The sequence below is a fragment of the Parambassis ranga genome, chromosome 17, assembly GCF_900634625.1.
Source record: "Parambassis ranga chromosome 17, fParRan2.1, whole genome shotgun sequence".
In the NCBI taxonomy this organism is placed as follows: Eukaryota; Metazoa; Chordata; class Actinopteri; family Ambassidae; genus Parambassis; species Parambassis ranga.
This window is the reverse complement of record NC_041037.1, coordinates 17,362,312-17,388,991: the sequence shown is the minus strand read 5'-3', so window position 1 is coordinate 17,388,991 and position 26,680 is coordinate 17,362,312. Positions and strand designations below refer to the sequence as shown.

Here is a 26,680-nt window from a genome sequence, read left to right as displayed (position 1 = left end):
CCCCTGCCACCCCTTAGGGGTTTCCCAGGCCAGCTGAGATAATCTCTCCAGCTCATTCTGGGTCAACCCAGGGGGTTCCTAGCAGTTGGGCGTGCCCGGAAATCCTTCATTGGAATTTGGCGGCACCCAAGAGGGATCCTAATCATATGCCCAAACCGCCTCAATCGGTCCTCAAAGGAGGAGTGGCATTGCTGTTCCAAGCTTGTTCTGGATGTCTGAGATCATGACTCCTGTCAAAGGTGAATCCACTGAGAGATCAACCCCAAGCCATTTATATGGTTCATCAGTTTTGTTCAACACTCGCAATGATAGTAAATCCCTCCTCATAGAAATAGTCTGGTTCAAATCCCAAAGTATGTGTCCATCTTATGCTTTGTGTTTTACTCTCACATGTGACTTCACAATGCCCCAGATTGCTGGAATGATACTAAGAACTGTGGCCTCAGACTAAGTGCATGGTCTCCATAGGGCTGTCACGATAACAGATTTTGCTGGGCGATTAATTGCCAGAGAAATTATTGCGATAAGCGATAATATTGTCATTTTGAGACCATGTTCAACTAATATAATGATAACGACATATAATGCATGCTAATGCATATAAACTTTAACACTGGAAAGGCCCCCAATCACCAACATTATTATTGTTATTATTATTTTTCATTACCATGGCCTCTCTGAGCATAGTCAATGGAGTTAAGTCAAACCAACTAGCACGTCATGAGCAACAGAGCCAAACAACAACACGCACTCTCTACCTGCTGCTGGGAGTGGGCTCACCTGTATGCACATGTGTTTGTGTGCCATCATGCCACCATGTAGACAGAAACACATAAAATAAACTGATAGCAGAGATGGCACAAGAGGACTGGGCAAGAGAACCAATGGGTGGCGCTGCCGCGAGTGCCGCCAGTAAGAAGGCAGAGAACTTCACTCATACAACGTGGACTGTCTCTGATAGCACGTTGTACACATAAGCGTGTTTAGTCTCGGTGGCGAATTGTGTCGAAGTGTTGAACCGGTGTTGTGCAGCTTCACAGCCCTCTTTGTTGCTGTAACCAGCGTCCAAGCCCTGCAGCACCGTGGCACCGCAGACAGCGAGCCGACAGTGGTCTGCTCAGAACATCCTGTAAACTTTGCACAGTGAGTTGAAAAATAATAACTACCTGTTGATTTGACACATTTTAAGACAGAGGCCGCGGGACATATAAAGTCCGACTTTGCACACTTTACACTTCTACAACGCACAGGAGTGACGCCTTTTGTCATCCAGCCTCTTTGGCAGCGAGAGGGAGAGAGAGCAATTAATTGATTTATTGTTTATCACGACAGGCCTAGGTCTCCATCTTTTCTTTAACTTCACAGCACAACCCTAATGTAAGTCAACATCAGCTGATTATGATTCTCATAAGATACGGCCACCGCTCTCATTCTGATTATGCAAGGAGCAGATGGCTTGTACAAATGTCTCAGATACCTCAGCAAACCCGACAAAAGACTCCCTGTGGGACATAGAAGCCCTCTCCGAATCCAAAAAGCTGGTAGATTGGACTGATTTCAGGATGGACTTTACATTGGTCCACTTGTACCAGAGGTTTGAAAGTAGGACAAGGCTTAAAGATCTGTAATTCCATTTTTGAAGAAAAGATGAACCTAATGCTCAATGGAACTTTTGTGAAACATCTCAGAGGAGCGGCAAGAAGAACAATATACAATGCTCTGAGCCAATGTTTCTATTATCTACTAAGAACCTTATGTTTTTCTGTCTAGTAATCTGTAGGTCAGTTAGATGGTTTACATGTGTGTAGCAGATGTCATGAAAGAGGCTAAATAAACATCTGTCCTGAGCAATAACAGTAGCAAACACAGATTTATTGTCTTATTTATGTCCATGCTCACAAGTACAAAAACAGATTCTACAATCGGTGTGTGAAAATAAGGCCAGGCTGAGATTACAGGAGTAGGAAAAATCTAAACTGTGTTGTGAACAGGCTGGAATGTCACAGCTTATCTATGCTGAAATAAAACTCGCACAGCAAAATAACAATGCAGCCATGTGTCTTGCCAGGGGAGCTATACTGCTCTTTTAGCTTTCTTTCTTGCCTGTTTCCTCACTCATTCATCAACAGCCTCTCACACACATTGTTTCCCTCAATGTAGTTTTTTTTGGGTGTATGTGTGTTTGAATCAAGGGTAAATCAGGTTCAACTTCCTGTAATTTAAGTTGAGCCTAGAGGAGAATACTACTGCTATTCATTTTTCAGTTCCTTTTTGGGGGATTATTTGGGAAGCACTGCATTCATTTATTTATTCATTTTCTTATCAACATTGCCACTGATATAATATTAATCTGATTTTTTTCCCCAGTTAACATAACACTTGAATGTAAAGGTGCACATTAGCCTCTAGGAATCAAACATGTCCCCAGTGTGTAGGTATGCGTACAACTAGGAAAATGGGGAGTTATCCAGTAGATCTGGACGGTCATTGTAAATGCAGTTTTAGCAATAGTAAACATACAGGAATGTGAAGGGTTAAAGAGGAAAATGGAAGTGGTGGTCAATGCTATGGAATGTGGGAATTAACAATGGCCTCCCACACAGCACAGTCCTGTAGTCACTGTACTTGTTAGCTCAATAATTAACATGTCAACTACACAACAGCAGAGGCTTCATATGTGCATATACCTTCATTGGTAATTGGGCAAATATCCAAAAATCCAGTGTGATGCATCCCTAACAATAATGCATGATTGTTGAAGTGGCACGGGGAGGCACATCTGTTTATCCTGCTTTGACCTATTTCCATACTTCAGCATCATGTGAAGTACAGCAAACATGTTGTTTATAAAATGAAGGATCATAGCCATAAGTTTAAATGCACGGCTCTAAAAACTGCACTGACAGATATATAGTGTACTTTATATCTGCAGGTTTAGCAGTAATTTGTTGTGCCTAGGGGAAAAAAATAAAAAAATTTCCTTTGAGACAAATGCAACCTTGTGTAGAGCTTGTGCTTTATTCAAATACAGCTGTTATGTTTCTGAGGATGTGGTTGAGATAACGGAGAGCGTTTTCCTAAAGTCTCTAAATATTTCCTCTGCTGTACCTTTGCCTCTCTGAAAGACATGTCTAAACACCACGGTGGGTTTACCGCGCGTCCCTGAACATGAGGTATTTGACTGTGATGGACTTTGCTATGAATCTGCGGCTCATCGGTAGAAGGTTAAGTGAGCATCTGCTGGTCTCAAAACATATGGCCATTAGGCTGTGTGAATGCCAGTGCAGGGTGGCAGGTGGAGGCCATTACTATTTATCTAACAGGACCTCATAACACAGAACTCATAAGAGGGGCTGGAAGGAGCAGTCCTGATTCAATCAGCTCTGAGACAGACAAGGCTTTGTTGTTTCCATATAGATTGTTTTTATAGACTACTTTCTGATTTTAATCTCACTTTAATTTATAGGTTCACGTGCACCAACAGGAGGTAGAGGCATCTTTAATTCAATAGGATTTATAACCTGATATTGAACAGGCAGCTTTCAGAGACAAAACACACGTTCAAAGGAGGACAGCAGACACATGGATGTGATTGTGTACATATCTGCTGCATACATGGACAGTGACATTACACAAGATGGACACACGTGCTTCTAATCAGCATATGATTTTTGTCCTCCATTCAGCATCCTCGTTGTCGTTGCTTCTGGTAGATTTACAAACCTACTCTTTTCTGATGTGCCATATGTGCAAACAGATGTTATCGTCTTGGCCCAGAGAGGGAAGACAGACGACCTGTCTTCAGAACTAAGGCTGAGAAATTGTTTTTTTTTTTCTTTGTTGGTGGTGGAGCAGCTTTCACATTTGCATGCAGCACAACACTCTTCACTCCAGCTGCCTGCACCATAACAATGGCTTACTTGCAGTGGCAGTTGTTAGGAGGCTTGTTTTTTTTAGGCAGGGAAGAAACATTTTGAGTTTTTTGAGGTAAGCTGTCGGCTGAAGGTCTTTACTGAGGAGATACACTTTCATTTTTGAAGTATGCCGCAAGCAGAGCTCGCCACACTTTGTCAACTCCGATGTTGCTTTGAGACAGCAATGACAGAATTATTTTTTATGGATCAAATTATCAACAAACATAAGAAAGCACTTCTCTACGTCCCTGTGGAGCTGTATTATTGCGCCACAATTCTCCCAGCATTCTTTCCGGACTGTATGCCAACATTGCAATTAAACCACAGCTTGCTTTATTTACAAGACCATCACATTTAATTAATGTGCCTACAATTCAACAGCCCAAGCACCCCTCAAGAAAAGAAGTGCCGCTTTGCTTAATTACTGCAGAAATGAAATTTTAATAAAGCTAACAGAAGAACTCGACACGCAATCAGGAAGCCATTAAGTCGATGAAGGTAATCCTGGAGGACTGGGGTAAAATTAAGATCAGCTGTGGAACGGAGGGAACAACAAGGCCAAGCGCTCTGAAAATGACATTTGATTAAAGCTTGCCAAGATAAACTAAAGGTTCTTTTTTTTTTTTTTTACATAAGTAGAATTTTTTTGATTAGAGTAATAATATAATGTATCTTAGAGCTGTATCTTAGAGCCCGAATTTCTCCTGATAAAGCATGACAACAATCAGATCACAATAAAACCACTTTTTTCACAGTTTAAAAAAAGTATCACATTATCTAGGCAACAAGGCATCATTTGCTGTGATTTCCTATCATGTGGCTTGTTAGACATGGCTGTGGCGCTGCTGCTGCTGCGGCTGTGTATGTGTCGATTAGGACTGAACAGTGGCCAGGCCTTAGACAAATGAGAATTTAATGTTTGCAATATGATGACTAGCAGGCACGATTAAGATGAATGTGGAGTGAGTTTAGCTTGGGCCGTCGTCGGGAAACGAGCTTTCTAGTCAAGGAGGAAGCATATATCTTGCACTGTAGCCATTGTTGTGCATGATTTGGAAATCTGGTCAAAAAATGCATGACAAATTTCTCTCAGTGCAAAGTCAATTCCAGCACTGCATGTAGCCTGTTAGCAATCACAACAACAACTGTAAATGAGGCTGATTGCTGAAGGCTCTGAGCCACTGTTGTCTCTCAGCTCTGCCAAAAACACACAGTGAGTCATTACATGTGAATGTATGGCTCTGTAATGACTGCCAAGGCTTAGTCATTGTTGCGTCTACAAAGTAACATATTCAGAATTGTTACATTTTCAACGGTGCTTAGCAGAAATGTCAGGAATAAAACGTCTCAATTAAGGGACTGAACATTATACATTTAACAGGGTTAAGGAGTCATGTGGTTTTTGGCATTCATGTGAACACGTGGATTAAAACAAGTCAGTAGTTACAGCTGCTTTTTCTCCCTTTTTTAAAGAATATAATACAGTTTATTCAGTTCTTTGACTAAGAAAAAATCTATGTTAAATTTTCTCATTTGTTTGCCTCGAACGGTGTTTACTTTTTATTTTTTTTATTTCATATGCCCCCACCTACTTGTTATTATTTTTAAAGTTACTGCATGAATGAATGAAGCTCAACACTTCGGTTCTGGAGAGAAACTCTTTGTGTCTAAGCAGGACTTTTATTGTGAAGAAATTTCAGTCATTGGCTGATCTAACTAGAATATGTCGGTAAACCTTGATCATCCCCTGGGATTAGCATAATTTGATTGTTGAATTAACTGAGACCCAGAAAGACGTGAGTCTGTACATTAGCAATAAATATCAATATTTAATACATATGTTGACATATATAAGAGGAACATTGTAAATTTTACATCCAATTACCAATGAAATGAGCTAGATATGGGGTTATTTGGTGGATTTAAGTAGCTATTTTATGGTTGGGCTTGCATGGCTCAATGTTTTTATTCAATTGTTCTATTAGAACTTGCTTCACAAAATCCCAAATCCCAAGCTCTCTTGAAAATGAGCAAGTGTTCAGATTGAGCAAACATATGCACAGTGAGTCTACTTTAATGACACCAAACATTTTGTTCAAGCATTACCTCTGAGGGGAAAAACGGGTTCATGTTGGTTGTCTGCGTCATTCTGTCCTACTGAGTAAAGATGCCAGCAGCTGGTCTGAATTCAAATTATTTACCAACCTATTATTCATACAAATCTGTTTTGAACAACTGTAATTGCCTGAAATAATGACATTATTAGGACATCACTGAGCAGGACCAGCTTGCTTCATAAAGGCCGCTGAGCTCTGCTGAGGAACAAGAAGGCAAAGTTTGAGTGGAAATCAATGCAAGTGCACACAGTACAAGGAAGACTGACAGGGAGTTATTGAAGGAGAGACAATGCAGCCGCAGCTTGAGTCAGACAGAAGCCAATGCAAAATTATTTTCTTACTGTCGTGTACAGTGCTTGGCGAGGGATTGAGCAAAGTGCTGTGAGAATTAGTCAGAGATTTGTGCAAAAGTATTTAAACTATTACAAACAAACAGTATAATTAGACCAATATTTGCATTTGCTATCATATACAGAACAAATAGGCACATAGAGTATAACTAAAGGACAAGCATCAGAATGCTCATAACTAAGATATGTGTACTTACCTTTTGTGTGTATGTTAGGCGTGTGCAAAATCGTATCGTGTGCAATTAATCGTCAGAAAAACTGTCACCGATTTAATATTTGCCACTTATCGATTACGGCGATTAGTGCCTCGTCATGATGACGCATTTTTGTGTGCGACAGACTCTCACCATCACCCGCAAGCTCGCACATGTGAGCCCACAATAACTATAATGGCGGAAGGCAGTGGTGTTCAGTTAAATGATGCGGAGCAGCACGTTCCTAACAGAGGTTCAAGGTCTGTCACCATAAGCCGGAGTTTCTAACTTGAAATAATCACTCATGTGACTTCTCTGAACTTATTTGTCCTGTTTAATGTTAATGTTGATATGCACTCCTCTGTGACCTTGAGATTAGAACATTTGAAGGACAAAGTTACTTTAAATGTTTGCTTCATTATTGTTTTGAAGCAGTTTGTGCATCTGTTATCAATACATATTTCAAACATGACTGGTTTGTGACTAATCACTACTTACCAGTTTAACCTGTTAGAATGAAGTAGTTAACTTGACTGATGATTTGTCGGTATCATTTTGGAACAATGTGGCGATTTAGAGTCAAAAACATGTCAGTGCAATTGTCCTCAATTAATCGTCAAATTAATTATTGGCTAAATGCCATAAATAATCATGATTTTGAATGAATTTTTTTGCCAATATCGCCCAACCCTAATGTTAGTATGTGTGTGGTTTCATCTTCCACTCTTTCAGCACAGATCATATTTTTGCTTCTTATGGTTCCAAACAGCTACACTTGGCTACACCATGCACACTTTTAAAACAGAAGACAAACCTGGCCTGATAAATAAACCTGATGCTTGGCCAGGACGGATCAACTGCTGAATCAGACTAGCTTTCAGTGCAGCTTTTCTGTTGATCTGTTCACAGTTCAGACTCTGAACCTTCAGCTTGAACTGATGGAGGTAGCTGCAAGTTTTACCTCCAAAAAAAGTCAGACTTTTATTTCAGAAGTGCTTTTCCAAGGTTAAAGCTACAATATGTAACTTTTGCTGAGCAGAGACAGCAGCTGCCACAGAGGCCACAAGCAGTAATTACAGGTTTTGAGTGTGTTCACTTCTACTGGACTGTAACTGTGAATGATAGTGGGGACTGCACCTCAGCCAATAAGCCGCTTTAAGAGAAAAATCGGTTGACTAGCATTTCTATTAAGTTCTTATGTAAATAACTGGACTTGTGAACATGGGCACATTTGACTTCTATTTTAAGCCAAATGTACAGGTTGGCAACCTTAGCACTTAGCACCAACACCATCCACCAAGTGTACAAGACATGGGCTAGCTAATAATTACTGCTCCTGAAGCAATAAACCCAGGTCAACGTTCTCTTTGGTCTCTATAGCTTCTTCTAATAGACAACTGATGGCACTTAGTGTGCAAGAGGCAACGTCCAGGCCTGAGAAAGCACCAAAGCCAGTCATCACAGATCACCATGTTAAAAACCTTTGCAGGGTGACAAATGAGGATGGGTATTTTGTTTTAATTACATTATAGCTTAAAGTTTCATGCATATTTAGATTAATTGTGTTGGGCTGATGTTTAAGGTAAAATAGTTGCTTTAATGTTTTACACTCAGTAAACAAGGAAGCATTTTATATTTAAACAAGCCGATATTGAGGTGTCAGAATTCAATTTAAATATCCAACAAAAAGCTCAGCGAATCAAATTGAATGGGGAGTTCCATGGCAGCATGAGTGTAAATTAGCTCAAATCATTAGTGTGTATACTAATTAGGCAGATTGAAATCTTCCAAATGCATAGATTATATTTGACTAATGCCAAGGAGCCCAGTGTTGTTGATGCTGAAACTATTCCCACAATTGCTTCAAAATAAAGCCCTCAGTAAGAAAATGCAGATTTCCCAATGCTGGGCCAAAGCTCTGTAGAAAAACTCTTACAAATGAAAGTTTGACAAACATAATGCAGAAAAACACGCTAAGTTTCTACCGAGTTGTTCTGTCTATGGTTGATAAACATGTCTCTGAAAAGCTTTGCTGTTATAAAGCAGCTAAAGCCCAAAGGCTTGATGAGGAACACAAACCTGCACGGCTGTAAAATTAGGAGGAAGGAGAAAAAACTGTGGCAGAGTGGTCATGGACATGAATGATAATCTCGCTGTCTGGTACTTATGTTGAAGTGAAATTGGATTCTGCAACTCATCAGGGTCAGCAGTAGGGCCTGGGAATGTTTTTGACCTCCAGCAGGTCAGGACTGCTCTCTATTGTGAGACGTATGTTACCTTTACAAAAAACTGGAGAAAATCCTGGTTTTTGTATTCCAAGCAACTTATTAAATACTTTTGAATGAAAAGTATTACGGTTCAGTCATGCATGTGATGAATATTTCTTGATTAGTCACAGGTGACAATTATTAGACCAAATGCAATTAACTGGAAGCACTGGTGTTTACTCAAGTAAGATCAAAACATGTTTTCCAAGGGTTTTTCTAAAGCTGTATGGACCATTTGGCAGATATTGTCAGGTTCTCATTTTTAGTCAGCATGTGTTAATTAATTGCATTTACTTCTACTCTCCTGCCACCCATTCGACAGCTTTTGTGAACTGAGCACAATTTAAATATTGTAAAAGTAATACCTAAGTGCAAGACCTGCAATATGTAGCTTAATTACCTTCTCCAGGAGCTGATACAAACACATATGTGAAACACCATATGTTCCTGCACTGTAATAAGCTTTTGATGTGAAGTGTGTTCATATCAGCTGTCGTGATACCAATGTGCAACATCTTTTCTGTTCTAAGGAACAGCAGCCACCATTATTATACTTTGCCACATATACACTTAAAGCAGCTAAAGACCTGATAAACGTCTGCATCTGCAATGCTTTAATGAACAGCAGCTCAATATGGATCCAAATCATAGTAAATACATGTTCAATAGCACACAACATTATTTTAATGGATCGGTTTGCCAACAGGAACACACTGAGAACATTTTACATTAGTGGCAAATGCACACATGGAAAGAGGTCAGATAATACCTTCCCACAACACATGTAATTATCTGTCTATAACAGGCTGGTGTAAACTACTAATGCAGTACAGCAGAAGTGCTATAGTATAAAATTAGTCCTGATATGTGTATTACATGTAGCAGCACAGCAAACTAAATTGCCAGTTATGCCAAATAAACAATCACAATATCCTTTTGACAATATAATGTAAATCTAATATATTGTCCCTGACAGTCATGACAGTCAGCCCCCAGAGGCCACGGGAGGAACTGCAGTTTTTGACACTTGTTATGTTATTTCCCAAACTCCCAGAGAGTGTCGCTTGGTAGAGATATGTTGAAAAAATGCAATTTATATAACTTATTATTTTTTAATTTCTATCTGACCTTTTTTTTTGCTCACTGTCTCCTATTGTTATTAGTTTTTATATTTCATTACACACTTGGCAACAAGCCTTGGTGGTTGAACCCATGTTTGTTCTGCATCTGTCTTATCACAGATGTTCCTAACTGAGATTAAAGAGGGTTGCAACTTTATGCTCTTGCTGCTTTCAGTTTGACTGTGTGATTAATTTTTAACTGCCGCACTGCTGCTGACTTGGTGCTGTTATTGTGTCTCTCTATAGTGAGTCATAGAATGTACTATATATTCAGCTTGTGGTGTCAGATGTGAATAACAGCATTGCATTTATTTAAGAACTTAGTCAAGGGAAGTATTCAGGAATCCTAGGACAGTGGCATTAAGATATTCATCATATACACTGCTTTAAAATAAACAGTGTAATTATCTAATAAGCCAAATGTGTGGTACTACTGCAGTGGCTGAAATGACGCACTACAAGTAAAGAGCTTCAGTTCATTTGACATCCAGCAAGAAAATAGAAATCAGAGTCTGCCAGTAGTTTGGAATCAACAGAGTGAATCAATTTATGTAAGTCCATGCTGCAGCCACTGTTGCAGTGGTGTGGGGACTGTTCACACTTGGGAAGTAGGGATGCAAACTATCGATTAATTCATTAATCATTAGTTGAATGACCTTATCGATCGATTAACGATTAATTGATACGCGGCGTTTTTCCTGGGCCTGAATTTCCCTCAGTTTCACTAAGATTAAAAGCTAAACATTGTTTACTGAAAAACTGCATGTCATATTTCTTAATGAGTGATTTATTGTACCATTGGGGATACAGTACAGACAATGACATTTATGTAGGCTAGTATAACAAAATCAATTGAATAGTATATGGCTCAGCTGTTGCATGTTAAACATAAAATAAATCCTGAATAGAAAGCTTAACAAAATATTATCTTTTAACAAACTAGTGGGCTATTTACAAGTAAAAACATTAGCAGGGCCTCCTTTGGAACAGTCACATTAAGTTATGTTATTAGTTAAGTTATGTAAGTTATGTTACCTGTCCAGAAACATAAACACTGCTGTCTGAATGTGTTGTTGCTCCTCGTGGCACACATACACAGACACATGTCCAGGAGTCAGGCGTGTGCGCAGCTTGTTTACAGTGAGGGCAGCTACTGGGAACATGGGTTCTATTCAACTAGCATCCTGATTAAAAAGAAAGAAAGAAACTCCAAGTACTTTATGTGAGCTGTGTATTCACAACGAGTACAAATGGAAATGCTGATTAACACGCGGCAGTCTCCTAGTTTGATCTGTTTTGGAACTATATTCTGACGGAGCACTGCTACATGCCCACATAGAGATCACGCAGCACCTGAAAACAAACACCGTCAACATACAGCATGGCTAGGCTGCAAATAACTTTCTAACAAACAGCGCGTCACTTCACACAGTTTTCAATACGCGCTCTCTGTGTGTATGTGTGTTTGGGCAGAACTCCACTGCACAGTACAGAGAGACAGAAACGACACGCCGAGCAGAGGCTGCCACTCGTCGTAGCGTCTTCAAAAAAAAAACAAAACTAAAATACTGCCGGGGCGATTAAGAACTAATTTAATTTAATCGATTAAATTCTTTATGACAATTAATCTAAAGTTGATTAACTGTTTACATCCCTAGTGGGAACACTAGGGATGTAGACCACTATTTTTTTTTAATATCAGTAATTTTAGCTTGAATGTCTTGTTGTTGACAGCTTAGGTCATCACACTGGTTTAGGTATTTGCCTTTACTGGACTTCAGTGGCCTCCCGTGACATGTGGTGCAACACCTTTTAGGAAGATTTCCATCATCTGGTAGAATAATGACATCACACACTGAAGCTGTATTAAACAGAACAGCAGAATGGTACTAATTTTAAGGCAAGTAGATAAGTCATATCTTTTGCAAAATACCATTACATGACTTGTTCTTTGTTACGTCATATTTCTCCTTGATTCACTTGTAGCACCCTAATTCTAATTGGTCCATAATGGTCTGCTTTTTTTCCCTCCATGTGACTGGGAGCAGTTGCACATCATGTCAGAGGAGCCAGTAGACAGACATAAGCTAGCACCTCCCAAGAGTCACAGCCAGTAAATATTAGGTTAATTGCTCAAGCACATTAGCACTTGTTCCTCATGGTCGTCATTGACTTCCATTAGCATCAATTAAGATTAGCTTTCCTTTAATTCAACGAGACGAGGGAGGGGGGGCTGGGTTGTGTTGCTGAGAGGAATTGAGCTTGGCTTACTGTCACTCAGCAGAGGAAAGGAGACATGAACTGACGAGGCAGCTGGAAAAATACAGTCAAGGTCAGACAATGTGGATTCATAAAAACTCTCAACACTGTTTAGTCATATGACTTCATTATATGTGACATGCCATATTGCAGTCGTGTACATCTCCATCACTCCTAATGGACACCTAACTGTGAGTGAATGGACAGAGTTATGGATCCCTGAGGTGCCATGTTTGCATATTGTGACATTTTAAATCACCGCCTGTTCCTATTCTGTGTCCAGCATGGTGGACGTGGCATAAATGTAGCAGAGAGGTTTACAGTGTAGATGATGAGGTAGTGCATCACTTTGCTTTTAGTTTATATAGGATTTACAGTACTGCACAAAAGTGAGACCAGCTGTTCAGCAACAAAGGTTCTTGGTTTTCGCTTAACCAGTCCACACACGCTCCTGGAGTATGGGTTAATGGTCTCATTGCTATAGACTATCCTGCCCCTCTACAGGCGGAGCAGGAGCCTGGTTCAGATTGCCAGTTGTAAGTTGGACTCAGAACGATGGAGATTGGAGTCTGTCAGGGAAACCCTTTGTCACCAGTAATATTCAGTTCATTCAGAGAGAATTACTTCAAGCCAAGGAATATAAGGGGTCCAGTTTCGGGACCACAGAATTGCATCTGCTTTTTGCAGATGATGTGGTCCTTTTACCCTCTTTGAATTGAGAACTTCAGCTCTCAGTGGAGCGGTTTGCAGCTGAGTGTGAAGCAGTGGGGATGAGGTGATGATTGGAATGCCCTTTTAGGATTAAGTTACTGCCTCAAGGGGAGGTGTTCAAGTCTTGGGGTCTTGTTCACAAATGAGGGCAATAGTGAGCAACAGATAGACAGGGACGGCTTTCAATTTACCGGTAGATCAATGTTCCTACCCTCATCTATGGTCACGAGCAGTGGGTAGCAACTGAAAGAACAAGATAAGGAATCTAAGTGGCCAAAATGAAGTTCCTCTGCAGAGTGGCTGGTCTCTTCTTTAGAGATAGGGTGCAGAGCTCGGTCATCCAGAAGCAGCTTGGTGTGGAATTGCCGCTTCTCCACATTCAGAGGAAGCAGCTGAGGTGGCTAAGATGCCCTCTGGATGCTTCCCTGGTGAGGTGTTCTGAACATGTCCATGTACATTTAGGTTAGCACAAGAGAGCTTTTAACTTAATTTTATGTTGATTGATTGGGACAGCTCCACATACGCAAACGCAGCAGAGGCATAAATGACTGCAAATTGCAGTGAATGTCATACTGAGCTGAAAGGAAACAAGTGCACATGTACTTTTCACTTTTTACACAATTCTTTTATATTTTTTTATCTTGGTGAATAAAAATTGCTGCAGTGGAAAAAGTAGTGGCTGAAGTACACCACAAATGATTGTGCTGCCCTCAGTGTTTTTACACGTACACTATTTACACTACGCTTTAGATGTTTTTATTGAAGAATTTAGATCAAAACTCCAATTGCCAGTGAGGACGTATGCCTATATAATGTGTTTAGAATGTTATAATGTACAGTTTACAATGACACGTATGATAAAGGCATTTCTAGCTGTAAACTCAAGTGAAGTAAACAGATTATTACCTGGTATTTCTGCTGGAAATAATGGCTTTGTAGAAGTTTTAACGTGGCATTTTTTGTACCTCATACTTACTCATAAAATGGATTAGTTTTGTGTTGCAATATAAATCCTGGATACAAACTCTAAGATATTTAGGTGCCACAAAGGTAATATTTGTAGATGTTAAACTGACTTCACAGAAAACAAATTAAGAGCTTGTTAAACTGCCAGTTAATGTAAGGTAATCTGATAGGTCATTATGTTTTTAAAAATAAAGGCTGTAAATAGACAACCGATAATAACATTCTATTCAGTGCAGAAAGCATATAAACAAAAAAGTTCCCACACATTGCTTGGAGTACTGAAAGATGTTTAATTTCATTACAGTACATGACTCACTGCTCCTTTGTCATAAGCATAATTGGCTGCGACATGTCTTCACCCTGTGGGTTATTATTCGGTCTTTCTGCTGCAGCTGAAAACAGAAAAGTAAATTAGGGTTCTGGGATTTGACATCAGGAGAATCAGAGCCATGTGCATGTGTGACGCTTCCACAAGAGAAGAGATTTGACACAATGCTCTCTGATATCAAATATCTGTCCATGTCGTGCATTCAAATTGCAGTCTTTTGCCATGTTGGGAATATGTAAAAGCCCTGCTAGCCTTGATTTCTTTTGAAATCATAAAAACTCCCTGAGGGTTGAGAGATGCTTCTATAACTTCAAACCTTTGACTTCAGGGCTTTTTATCTCTTGTGTTTCTTACAACCCGTCATCACCTTCCTATGCTCGTGTGAACAGTGTGAAATCTCTCATTCAGAGCCACATCTCTCATGGTGATAGGCATAGAAATGCAGAAAAATGTCTTTGTTCTGAAATTAGTTTTGTCTAAAGTCTGGTTCATGCCCCAATCCACACTACCACCTCTGTTCACTAACATTATGTACTATTTACTAGTGCCATAAAACAGCTACACTGCACAAATAGGGAACACTTAAAAAACACACGTCTTTTCTCAGACAAGTCAGTCAAACTTCTGTGAAATCATCCTGTCCTGTTAGGAAGCAACACTGATTGTGAATCAGTGTCCAGAGCATAGAGGAGATACCAGGAGACAGGCCAGTACACCAGGAGACGTGGAGGGGGCCGCAGGAGGGCAACAACTCAGCAGCAGTACCGCTACCTCCTCCTTTGTGCAAGGAGTAACAGGAGGAGCACTGCCAGAGCCCTGAAACATGAACAGAAACAGACTCCATGAGGGTGTTATGAGGGCCTGACGTCCACAAGCAGGGCTTGTGGACACAACATGCAAGGTGATTGGCATTTGCCAGAGAACACTAAGATTGGCAGATTCACCATTTTACGCCCTGTGCTCTTCACGAGAGCAGGTTCACACTGAGCACAGATGTGACAGATTGTGGAGACGCCGTGGAGAATATTCTGCTGCCTGCAACATCAGACCCATTGTGAGACCATGTGCTGGTGCAGTGGGCCCTGGGTTCCTTCTCATGCATGACAATGCTAGGCCTCATGTGGCTGAAGTGTGTCAGCACTTCTTGCATGATGAAGGCATTGATGCTATGGACCGGCCTCCCCGTTTCCCCAGACCTGTATCCAATCCAGCACATCTGGGACATCATGTCTCGTTCCGTCCACCACAGACTGTCCAGGAGTTGACTAATGCTTTAATCCAGGTCTGGGAGGAGATCCCTCAGGACAACATCCACCGCCTCATCAGGAGCATGCCCAGGCGTTGTAGGGAGCTCATGGAGGCCACACACACTGCTGAGCCTCATTCTGACTTGTCTTGAGGAATTTCCACTCAAGCTGGATCAGCCTGTAATGTGATTTTCCACTTTTATTTTGGGTATGGTTCCAAATCCAGACCTCCATGGGATAATAACTTTGATTTACATTGATCATTTTTATGACACCTGGAATGTTTCCTTTATTGAGTTCTAGGATATGTTATTTTAATGTTCCCTTAATGTTTTTGAGCAGTGTATTTTCACGGTTTTGGGAATTACTGGCAATCAACCAAATATATTCCTTTAGGAAAATGTGTTTTCTTTATGAGCCTCCTCTCAGGCATAGAACTAAAGCCATTTGTGCCCAAGGCTATTTTTTGAAAACAAGAGCCCCCTCAGATATATTCCTCAACAGCTCCACAAGTGCACACCCAAAAGGAAGCACCTTGGAGTGTAGATGACAGTCCAATTTGCAAAGTTTTGCAAAACAATGAATCTTTAAACATAGGAATGGTTTGGATTTTAGTAGCAAAAAAAGCTGGGTCCTCGTACAGGCTGGAAACTACTTGGAAACTCATGCATTTGCTGTTCCACTACAGTGAACAGCATGTCTTCTCTTAGGCCAGTGGCTTCCAACCTGGGGGTCAAGATTGCCTGAGGTGCTATCGAGATAAATGTTAAAGGTCAAGAAAAAAAAAAAACTAATCATATTGGGGCATTTTTTTTTCTTTTTCAAGACTTGACAACATTTTCTCATGTGGCCTCAGACGAGGACTATAGTTCTGCTGTTTTATTTTATTTTATTTTAATAATATATAATATTTTAACTCAACTAAAAATACTACAGCACATTTTATCTCCTCATCAGCCCTGCATCACCTTCCAGTGATGATGACTCATTCTATTAAGCTGCAGAATCCAATTCAATGTTGAACGTTCACATCAGCACTCCTATGACATAGCTTCAGGGCACAAAACACAATTATATGTTTGAGCTAAACAATTCCTCAAATGAGGGATTTGGGAAAGTGGTTTAAAAAAAAAGTAGCTAAAATAGCTGATTCTGATTACATAAACGTGATATTGACTTTTTCTTTCAGCTACCCCCTTATTAGCATCACACTCGTCCTGTGTTGTGTTTATCGTAATGACTTTGCTGATTAGCGGCGTTAACCAATCTGCAATTAGAATCTGCAGATGTATTATAATTGAACGTGTGCAGGCATGAAATTACCGTTGAGATACCTTCAATTTTCAACACAGAGCACGACACATATTTTGTGTGGAGAATGACTGAATTAAAGCATCATTTAACAGCAGGTTGTGTAGGCTCTATGCTGTGGTTAGTGGTAACATAGTCATAATAGCTGAACTTATCTTATCTGCACTTCTCAAAGTAGAACTGATCCTCTGTAGTTGTACTGTGAATAGTAATAGTGGGCTTATCAGCTAAATCCATATGGTACTTTGATGTATACTGCAATGGTGTGCAAAGGTGGAGTGTTTCGGGGAATGGTAAAGTAATGGGTTGCATCAGACAAAGGTTTAAAAAGTCTTTAAACTGAACTTATAAAGTCTGCTTGTCTGCAAAAAAACAAGCATTTTAAATGATCTATACATCAAATCTAAACTCCACCAAGTAGCTTTACTTCTTAAATACTGCAACACCATGACACCATCCATCACTCTATACTAGTTTGTAAAACTTTCTCGGACCCCCCTAAACCCTCCAAAAGAAGACCATATGTTGTTTTTGGAATAGGTGACTATCGGCCTATTCTGGGGTTCTTGTATGAAGATCGCCCCATATGTCGTGGAATCCTCTCAACACCAAAAAACATTTTGGCAGTTTTTATCAATAAAAATTGAACTTTATATCATAAAAAGCATCTGTAGAAAGGACAAATTACTAGGTGTCTTTGAACGCATCAGATGGTGGAGCTTCTGTGAAAAAATATGATCCAATATACTCTTAAAATTATTATATTTTCTTACGACTTAATTCTAAATTTAAGCATTAAAAAATGTACACCCACAGACATGTATGACTCACTTTTAATAATAATTTGTCATCAAGTTACTGTGCAGAGCAGAGAGGAAAAATAATTTGGAGAAGATTTAGGAATACAGATAAATATCTACAGCATGTGGAGAATTACTGCTAACACCTGTGGGCTCATGAGAATATTATTGTGCATACTGATTCCAGTTTATTTCAGTTTCTGTAAAATCAATATTCAATACATATTTGTCTTCAGATACGGACAGAATGCGTGACATGACAGGAACATTAGATTTGTGCAGGAGGAATTACGCAGTCACGTGAAAATGTTGTGACTGCTCTATTCCTGATGCTAAAACACATTGAAGCATATTAGACTATTAATTATGTTAATGTTTGATGCAAAAGTCCTTCCCACATGATGCTGACCAGACTTCCTAAACCAGGGTGGCATCACCATTTAATGCTTAACCTCTTTGGGTGTCATACTATTTTCTGTCTGCACACATGTAACGGTCACAATCAAAGGCCGTGCCCTCAATGTGCAAAGGTGCCGGAAGCCGTGCGGTGACTCTTGGAGCAGTTTATGTTTCTGCTACGTCAGTTTCACTTCCCTTAATTAATACAACCTCTGAACTTGAAAGTCAATTTGCTCCCATAATAATTAACATTCACCTTGTCCCCTCAGCAAGGGGTCAGCCAGATGATCGTGACATTTAGTTCAAAGGAATAATAATGTCGATGTGTAACGCACTGGGTCAGTCCAGCAAATAGATGTCAGCGTGCATGTAGCTCATCGGAAAACTGACTGAGGATGAAAAGGTGACAAATTAGATTACCCGAAGGGAACCTTAGATGAAACATTTTTTTTTCTTTCGGCTGCTTTTTGAAAGGTCCTCAGTTCTGTGGTCATGCACAGATTTTCTGAGAAGCAGAAAAAATATGGAGATAACTGTCAGGTCCAGTCCAGCGTTTAATATTTTGTAGTGTGGAAAGAATGTTCCTGCAAGTTTTACAAATAAAAACAAATCATCACCATGGCCAAACACAAGCAAGCTAATATTCAGAGGAGGAATCGAAACCAAACTCTGACAGCTTGTGTGTTGTATTTTGTACTTTTACTTTTCATTAGACACAGAACTAAGGTGACAATGTTAATTTAGAGAAGAGCACAATCTTGACACCTTTAACATCAAAAATATTAGGTTGACTGAATATTAGGCAAAGGTTTGTGCTGTAAATTGGAAAACTGAGCATGTTCTTGTTCTGCAAATCAAATCTGTCAACATTTTTAATATTTTACTTAAACCTCCTATCTGCAGCAGCTTGGCCTTAACATAATAAGTGTTGATACTTACAGACATTTCTGCACCACTAGTATCATTTCTTTAGGTTGTATTCTTCTGTTGAACTGATGATAATCGAAAGTATTTGACCGATTTAATGTGAGGATGGTTTGAGTACATCAAATGTAATTCATTAACCTGTAACACATGGTTGTGCCACATGTTTGGAACAGTGGGAAAGATGGCACTAAATAAGTTATATTTAAATGCACTATAGCTATAGAAACATGTTAATTAGTATAGTTACTTCCATGTTGATGGACTTATTCTGACTGTTCTAAGCTGTGTCTTGTTACCCCTTCCTTGTGCTTCTTCTTTGTCTTTGGCAGTTTGTCTTTTTATTTTCACCTATGTACCTCACCTCTGTTCCTAGCTGTGCTTCTCGTCTCTTCCTGTGTTTGGTTCATCTGTTTTGTGTTTTGCTTATGCTTTATTTCAATTTAGTTTTTGCATCTTCATTTATACTTTGAAGTGCATTTTTTGACCGTTTAGTTTTTGCTTTTTGGATTCTTTGGCATTTTAGATCGCCTTTTGTTGGATTACTTTGTTGAACTCCTTTTGTTAGTCATCTCAGTTGTCTGAATTTGGGTCTGTTTAAAAATGCATAACAACATAAGGTAATCAGAAAAGGGTATTTACGTGGCACTGTCATATTCAGAGTATGCTCTTATTCAGATTATAATCAGAGTATTGCTCTGCATGTAAACATAGACATTCTGACCAAAGAAGATCTTTCTTGGCAAACACACTTTGTCTGAAAAACAACGTCATTAAAGATGCAGCATTTAATAGACTGAAGACTTGTGGCAGTAGCAAAAAACATGCATCTAAGGAGACAACCTACATATAATATCATGTCAAAAGAAACTATATGTTGTGCTTTTTTTTAGAGCTTACATAGAGTTTATCTCTTTCATCAGTGTCTTCACATCAATGACGGTTTCGATTTCCGCAGGGATTCATTTGTGCAGAAACAGATGTAGTATTTGCATAATTCATCAGCAGCTTGTTTTGTGGGTGGATTTAGGTAATCATTGGCTACAAGTGAATCTGTCTACCTGTACACAGTAAAGGGAGACCATTTGCACGAGAAAACTTTGTCAAATCATGTCCATGAGTAAAATCTGCACACACAATACAAAATGTCTGCAAATGCTACCAAATGTAAATGGAGGGTGGTTATACACATCAAGGACCTAGCCCACTATCTGGTAGTCATGCAGCAAATATACAGCAATAAACTATACACTGTGTGTGACAGCTCAGCTGATTGAAGTCGTGACAAATTGCATCATAGTATGTTAGATCTGGATGGATGCTGCTTTTTTTGCATTGCATTTATTGTATCTCTTTGGATCTCTCTTCTAAGGATCCTTAATGAAGGCTTTACTATTAACCAGAGATCTGGTAATCTGTTGCCAAATGCATTGACCTGACACCAACTGGTAATGATCAAAGTTACTGATATTGCCAGTCCAGCCACTGGACAGCTAAGAAAATGACTGTCAAAGTGACAACTGGGAGATGTTTACACTGATTTACCTTCATGATCCTGGGAGGGAATATAGCAACTGTAATGCCTCACTCTGCCTTTTATTTTTATGAGTTTTCACACACCACCACCAGGATTTAAAATCCAAACTAGGTAAATCAGATTAGATGGCAAAGAAAAGAAGAAAATGACTCTCTTTTACATGAATAAACTAAAAAGAGTATATATATCTAGCTCATTTTGAGTTGAAAAAGTGTCCCTTGAGCAAACGGTATCCATTTTTCTTTGCATTCTAACTATTGTTAAGCATGTCGACTGTGTGACTTTGACACAGTGGGTGGTACCAGCGTGTAAGGTAGTACTGTAGTGGAATCCCACCATGCTGCCTTTGTTACCTCCATGCTTCTAGCCAGCACCATTGGAGCGAAACAGAAGGCAAACACAAGCTTGTTGGCAATTTGTCATGGGATGGAGCTTTGCATGTGATTTTGTTTGTTTGCTTAATATGTTTAGCCATGGTGGGACCATACGGACTGTGAATAGATGATTATGAAACTGGTGTGATGTGTGATTAATAATAGGCCGTGGAATGGCTTTAGAGGTAGCACAACACAGAGAGATGGTGAAGATGATGATGATGATGACGATGATGATGATGATGATGATGATGATGATGTTGGAGCCAAAATGCCCCCCAACCCCTATTTCTGATCTAGCTAAGATTGGTTAGCCCTGGTGCCACGTTGGGAGATTTATAGGTACTTCTCCACACCGCTTGCCATAAAGCAGTTTTCTCCTTGTGAGTCGGCCGGCAGGGGAATTTGAAATACTATTTTCTAGAGAAAAATGCAGTTCTGAGGATCCCAAAGGCTTCATTCACTCTGCAGGCTCATGCAATTATTTTGCTTTTTTCTGACTTTGTTACTTATTGAAAACAAAATTACATATAAGTTATATTTGTAGCTTGAGACATGAACCTGCCTTAATTAATTTCTTCCAAAGAAATACATCATACATAACATGCAGGGCATCGTGTTTGTTCAATTAAACTCCTGTGGTTATCCTTGCCTTAACGGATTAGCATCTGCTGCTACAAAATCATTGACTCTTTCATTAGTGTTCTGGCTACCAGCTGACTGGTAATTTCCAATCATCTTTGCAGAGCTGCAGAATGCAAAGCTGCAGCTCCCTCCACCTCCTCGTTTTTTGTAGTTTGGTTATCATTGATTTCATATCTACTGATCATGTGTGTGTTTTCTTTACCTTCTTCCACCCAAGATGTTCCTCAATCAAAACCAGGCAACCTTGCAACTATGCAATCAAAAGATTACTATGCACCTCAGGCTCTCATCTTTTAAATTTTTAGTTTACAATTTGTAAGTAGTGTTCACTGACATTTTGTTTAAAGGCTATTATTTGCTTATTTCCAGTTGATTAGATCTACACCGCAGATTGGTAATCTGCACATCTAGCCAATATGATTTAACAGATTGGAAAATGGTATTTTCTGGTATAAAGCCCTGCATTAGACCACTGAGGCCAAAAGCATGCCTGAATCCCAATGATCACTTTAGACAAAGTGTCAATCATGCAGGTGCAGTGGTGGTGGTCTGTAGCACATCCTTCTAGGACCAGTCAGTGCAAGAAATAAGTATCAAGTTCTTCTTTTTACATTGACCATATTGATGACTTTCTTTCATTTTTCAGACTCACAATGCACCTTCCCATCCATCATGTCCTGGCAGGTACAAGGAAAAAAAATGCTCTTCAAGCAGTCAGCGTAAATGGAGCTATGATCCACTTGAAACACAAAGAACATCAGATCGCCTCTTTTATTACGGCCTGTCAGATGGAGAGAATGACTCTGATCTGCCTATTGCCGCTCGTCAGCACAGTTATTGAAAATCACCTTCAATTTGCACCAGGTACCGCGATTGCGAGGGGCGAGTTGTAGTGTTCCGTTTGATGTAACGATCACTGCGATCCTTCTCTTAGACAGGATGGGTGGGAGTCAGATGTGATGGAGTGAGATTCAGTCAGTGAGAAAGTACAAAAGTACTATCTTTGAAAAGTGTGTGTACATGTGCTGTGCATGGCTCTCACGGCTTAATTACTTAGGATAGACACCGTAATGTGTTCAAAACTCATATCACAACAGGTTTTAAAGGCTGTGATGTTTCTCATGAAGCCTGAATGATTTCTCTCTACTTTCTGTAGTGGCTGTGAAATATCTAATATCAGTGACTGTAACTGTTTCACAGCATAATGCATCTGTCTGGGTATTAAGGTAACCCTCCCGTTTTGTTATTCTGCACATAAAATCACATTGCATGCTTTAGAAATTGACTGTATGGGATGATGCTTTTTCATTTTCACTCCGACACCCCATCTTTGTTGCTGTTTTCAAAGCTTCACAGCTAGCAAATAGACTGAGAATCATTTTTCTTTGTATTAGAATTTTGTCCCAAAAAAGGTTTTTTTCCTTGACCCTCAACAGTGCCCTTGTACTCAAAGTTTTATGTATTCTTGTGGCACTGTAACAGATTCAGCAACAAGGAAAAAGAAGGAATAGAAAAGACCTGCTGTGGGCTTGTGCAGAGCTTCAATCAAAATCCTGGAAGCTAGTTGACATGCAGGGTGTGGAGGTCCCTGCAAAGTTATTGAACTTCTTTTTCGAGGTTTTTTTTTTTTTTTATATATTACCTGGCAGAGCTTCTCTTTCTTTTCCCCCGCCCTTTCTCTGTCCAGAGCTGGAGCCTGCGGCTTGAAAGGCTCTCTGTCCCTAGATTAGGTTCTGCTGGTGTGTATGATCAGTGAACCGGAGCCGGCTCGCGGTCGGAGCAACACGGCGGGGTTGCGGCTACATCCCGCCAAGTGGCTGGATGGTGATAAGTTCATTGTTGTGCCTCCTGCGTGCCCCTGATAAGCCCCGGCACGTCGGGAGTTCGCCACACCAGCCATAACAGCGGCAGCAGCAGCCCCAGTGTAAGCCGGTTACAGCTGGTCAGACTGCGGCGTTCTGACAGATTGTCATTCCCACCTCTCAGGGTGTTTAGTGCTAATTTAGCAGCCTGATTACACAGCCAAACAAGTTTACTGCATTCAACAAATGCCACTTGGATTCTCAAAAGAAGTTAAGAGCTCACTGTATTGAATACAAAAAAACAAACAAACTGCTCACATTCAGAGAACTGGCAGCTTGAATGCTGGAGTGGAAAAGTCAGTGTTGGGGAGAAAAATCCTCCCCTCTCTTAAGCAAGGCTCTTAAAGGAGCACTCCACCAACAGTCACGGTTAGGTTTACTAACCCTGCATTACAAAATGGGGGCATGGGAGACATTTACAAAGCAAAGAGGGGGCTCAGAAAGGATGCCGTAGAGTTTCACATTGGATAAAGTTGGATCTAGCTTTTTGGAGCGTGATCTAGATCCAAAGATTAAAGTGCACCAACTTTTGACAGGCGCCGCCACAAGGACGACAACTCCGTGTTAGTGTGATACTAAAGGTAATACCATGAAAGGAATGTTTTCATGTGCCCTATTTTGTTTTCTTTTTTTTTGTCACGTAGCATGATTTGGCTTTTGTGAGATGAGACTGTTTGCCTTTAATGCACCTTTCTCTCTCAGCTAGATATTCGGCTGCTTGTGTTTCATCCTCCATAATTCAATAAAACTGAGTAGCTTATTTTCTCGTGGCGCATGGTTTATCCAATGACCTGCTAAGCAGCGCTCTTTTACAGTTCCCTGGCAGAACCTCTTAATTATTTGCCAGTCGAGATATTTTTCTTCATTAAAGTTAAGTGATGTAGTTGCTGGGTCTAGTTGATATATGGGGCTTGTACCAACCTTTTTTGTTTTTAAGAATGGTCAACAAGAAGTGTGATCTTTGTCAATGTCAGGCTCTCTCCTTCCTGCATGTAACTCGGCATACTGACATGAAGACAGAAGACTGTGACTCCTGCAGAGTGTGTTCATATGGCCGAATGTAACAACTGATGTTACATTACATCATCATCTACACATGTCAATCCTATCTGATGCAAGCATTAAAAAAATCCTACCATATGTTGCAGTTGCTGCATTTTTATTTATCATTGAAATAAGCAGCTTATCTCTGCAGTGTACGTGGAACAGTTTATTACAATACAATTCTACCTTACCTGAATGAATAAGGGAGAAAAAAATAGATCTGCAACTTTTGGACCAAGCGTGGATTATGTCTGCAGTATACCTGCGTTAATGTAATGCAATCAATATGTATTAAAGCCTGTATACCTTTTTATTGGTATAAGAAATGTTAAGCCTTTATTTTGAAGTGTGTATCCTGCCAGCAGCTTACATTGTTATTCAATCCATACAGCATTGATGTTTTGTCTAAAGTCAGCCTTCCAGTGGATGGTCATGCCTAACTGCAACAAGGGGGCTCAACTGACTCCCGAGTCATGGATTATACAAATCGCAGCACTTTCTGTATGTCTTTTTTTTTTTTTTTTTTTTTTTACTGAAGTGGGTTAACACAAATGAGAGATGCTGAAGCTGAATGGATAAAACAAGCTGCCACACACTCATCTTCCACAGCACACATATGGGTAATACATGTACTGCACATCATATACTGCATATCGCCTGTTTGTCGCGAAAGCTTAGCGCTTTCTAGGGAAGCCATCAAAGTGTTGGGTAAAAGCTCATGCTTATTCTCCTCTACTTTGTTACTTTGTCTCTATTTTAGAAGTGTATTGATTGAATGATTGATTGAACCCAAAACGAATCTGCTTTGGATTTTGTCTGTCTTAGTTTAAACATTGTCTATATTAGAAGTAAATGTAAAGTAATTAGAGTGATTTATATGGCTGATTTTTAGCCATTTTAATGACATCTGATTTGAATGACAGACAAGCACACGCCCAATGCTGTTGCTGTTGTTTCTGTTACAAATTTAATATATTATAAAACAGCTTTATTTCAAGTGACCAATAAAAAAACAATATCAGAGCACTCAAAAAAATGTCAGGTAGGCTTTCTATAAGTGTACCATTACAGAATTATGTAAATAGAAAGCATAATGTTTTAATTTTTTACCACTTCACTTGCAAGTCATTCAGGTCACCTGGAAGCAGTATGAATAATTAATGATTGATGTTTCTTTCCCCTACACACACACACACCCTCATCAGAACACTTTTAGAGGTGCAGTGTATCAGCCACATGCTGGCCCTGTTGTGGGCGAGCAATCAAGCTTTACTATGTATACTTTCTGTAACAATCAATATAAGGCATAAAGGGGTGTGGGAGGTTATCCCTTAAAACAGTTTATGGTCAAAATTGCAGTAGGTGAATATTGATAGTCAATCAGAAGAAATATAACTTTTTTTCGCAGATTGATTGCAGATTGACTTGCATTCCAACAGACGCCTCCCTGTAGAGCAATTTTTCATTTGACTAGAGTCCGTTCACTGATGCATCACAGGTACTAATGCAAGGTAAAAAGCCTCACCAGATGGTTTGTTTCACAGAACAATCTGTGGTGTGGTCCTTGGGAAATGTGTAAAAAAGGTGCTTTCAAAAGAACACTTGGAAGATGATGGGACGGACCATCTGTTAATCACTGCCTATTAGAACGTCAGCCAATACAATCAATAATTTGAAGAAACCGAATGATGAGGAGGAGGATCTTTATAAGATAACAAGTAACAAGTAGCATACTGCTACACAGTTTATGTTGTCTCTGTGAGCTTGTGGACAGCCAATTTTCCAATTTTCAGCAACTATATATTCAGTCAATGCTGTGGAATCGGTGCTACTTGGTATGCTAAATTGCCTTTTGGGAGAGTTAAGCAATCCCCCTGAGAACCCCATGTTTGAGAATTCAAGGTGACTTGAGTAGCAAGGTCACTTTAACTGTTTTCCCTCATTCATTAAACTCTTTTCTTCTCAAGTGGGACTATAGGTCACTTAGTGTTTGACCTGATGAGAACTGGACAGATAAATTGGCAGAGTAAGCCCCTGTAACAAGTAAAAGTCAGACAGGTTTAGCCACAAAATCCCGCAATCAAGCATTTATAGAACAAAGATTTCTTTTACAAAAAGGTGTTTCTTCAACAATCTGTTACCAGGTTAAAAAAAGGGCCACATTTGCTAATCTTGGAAGTATAAACAAGCTAATTTTGTCAGCATGTGAGTGAAATGGGGATTAGATCCTTTTCCCATCAACATATATTTCTTCATCTCTCATACATAGAGATTAAACTGTATTTTCAAATCCATGGCTCTGCAGAAGAA

General features: G+C 39.7%; 1 protein-coding gene across 1 annotated transcript in view; it reads left to right on the top strand.

Annotated features, from left to right (window-relative positions):
• astn1 (astrotactin 1) overlaps window positions 1–26,680 on the top strand; it is a 305,771-nt gene that overhangs the window by 24,024 nt on the left and 255,067 nt on the right. The window lies entirely within an intron of this gene.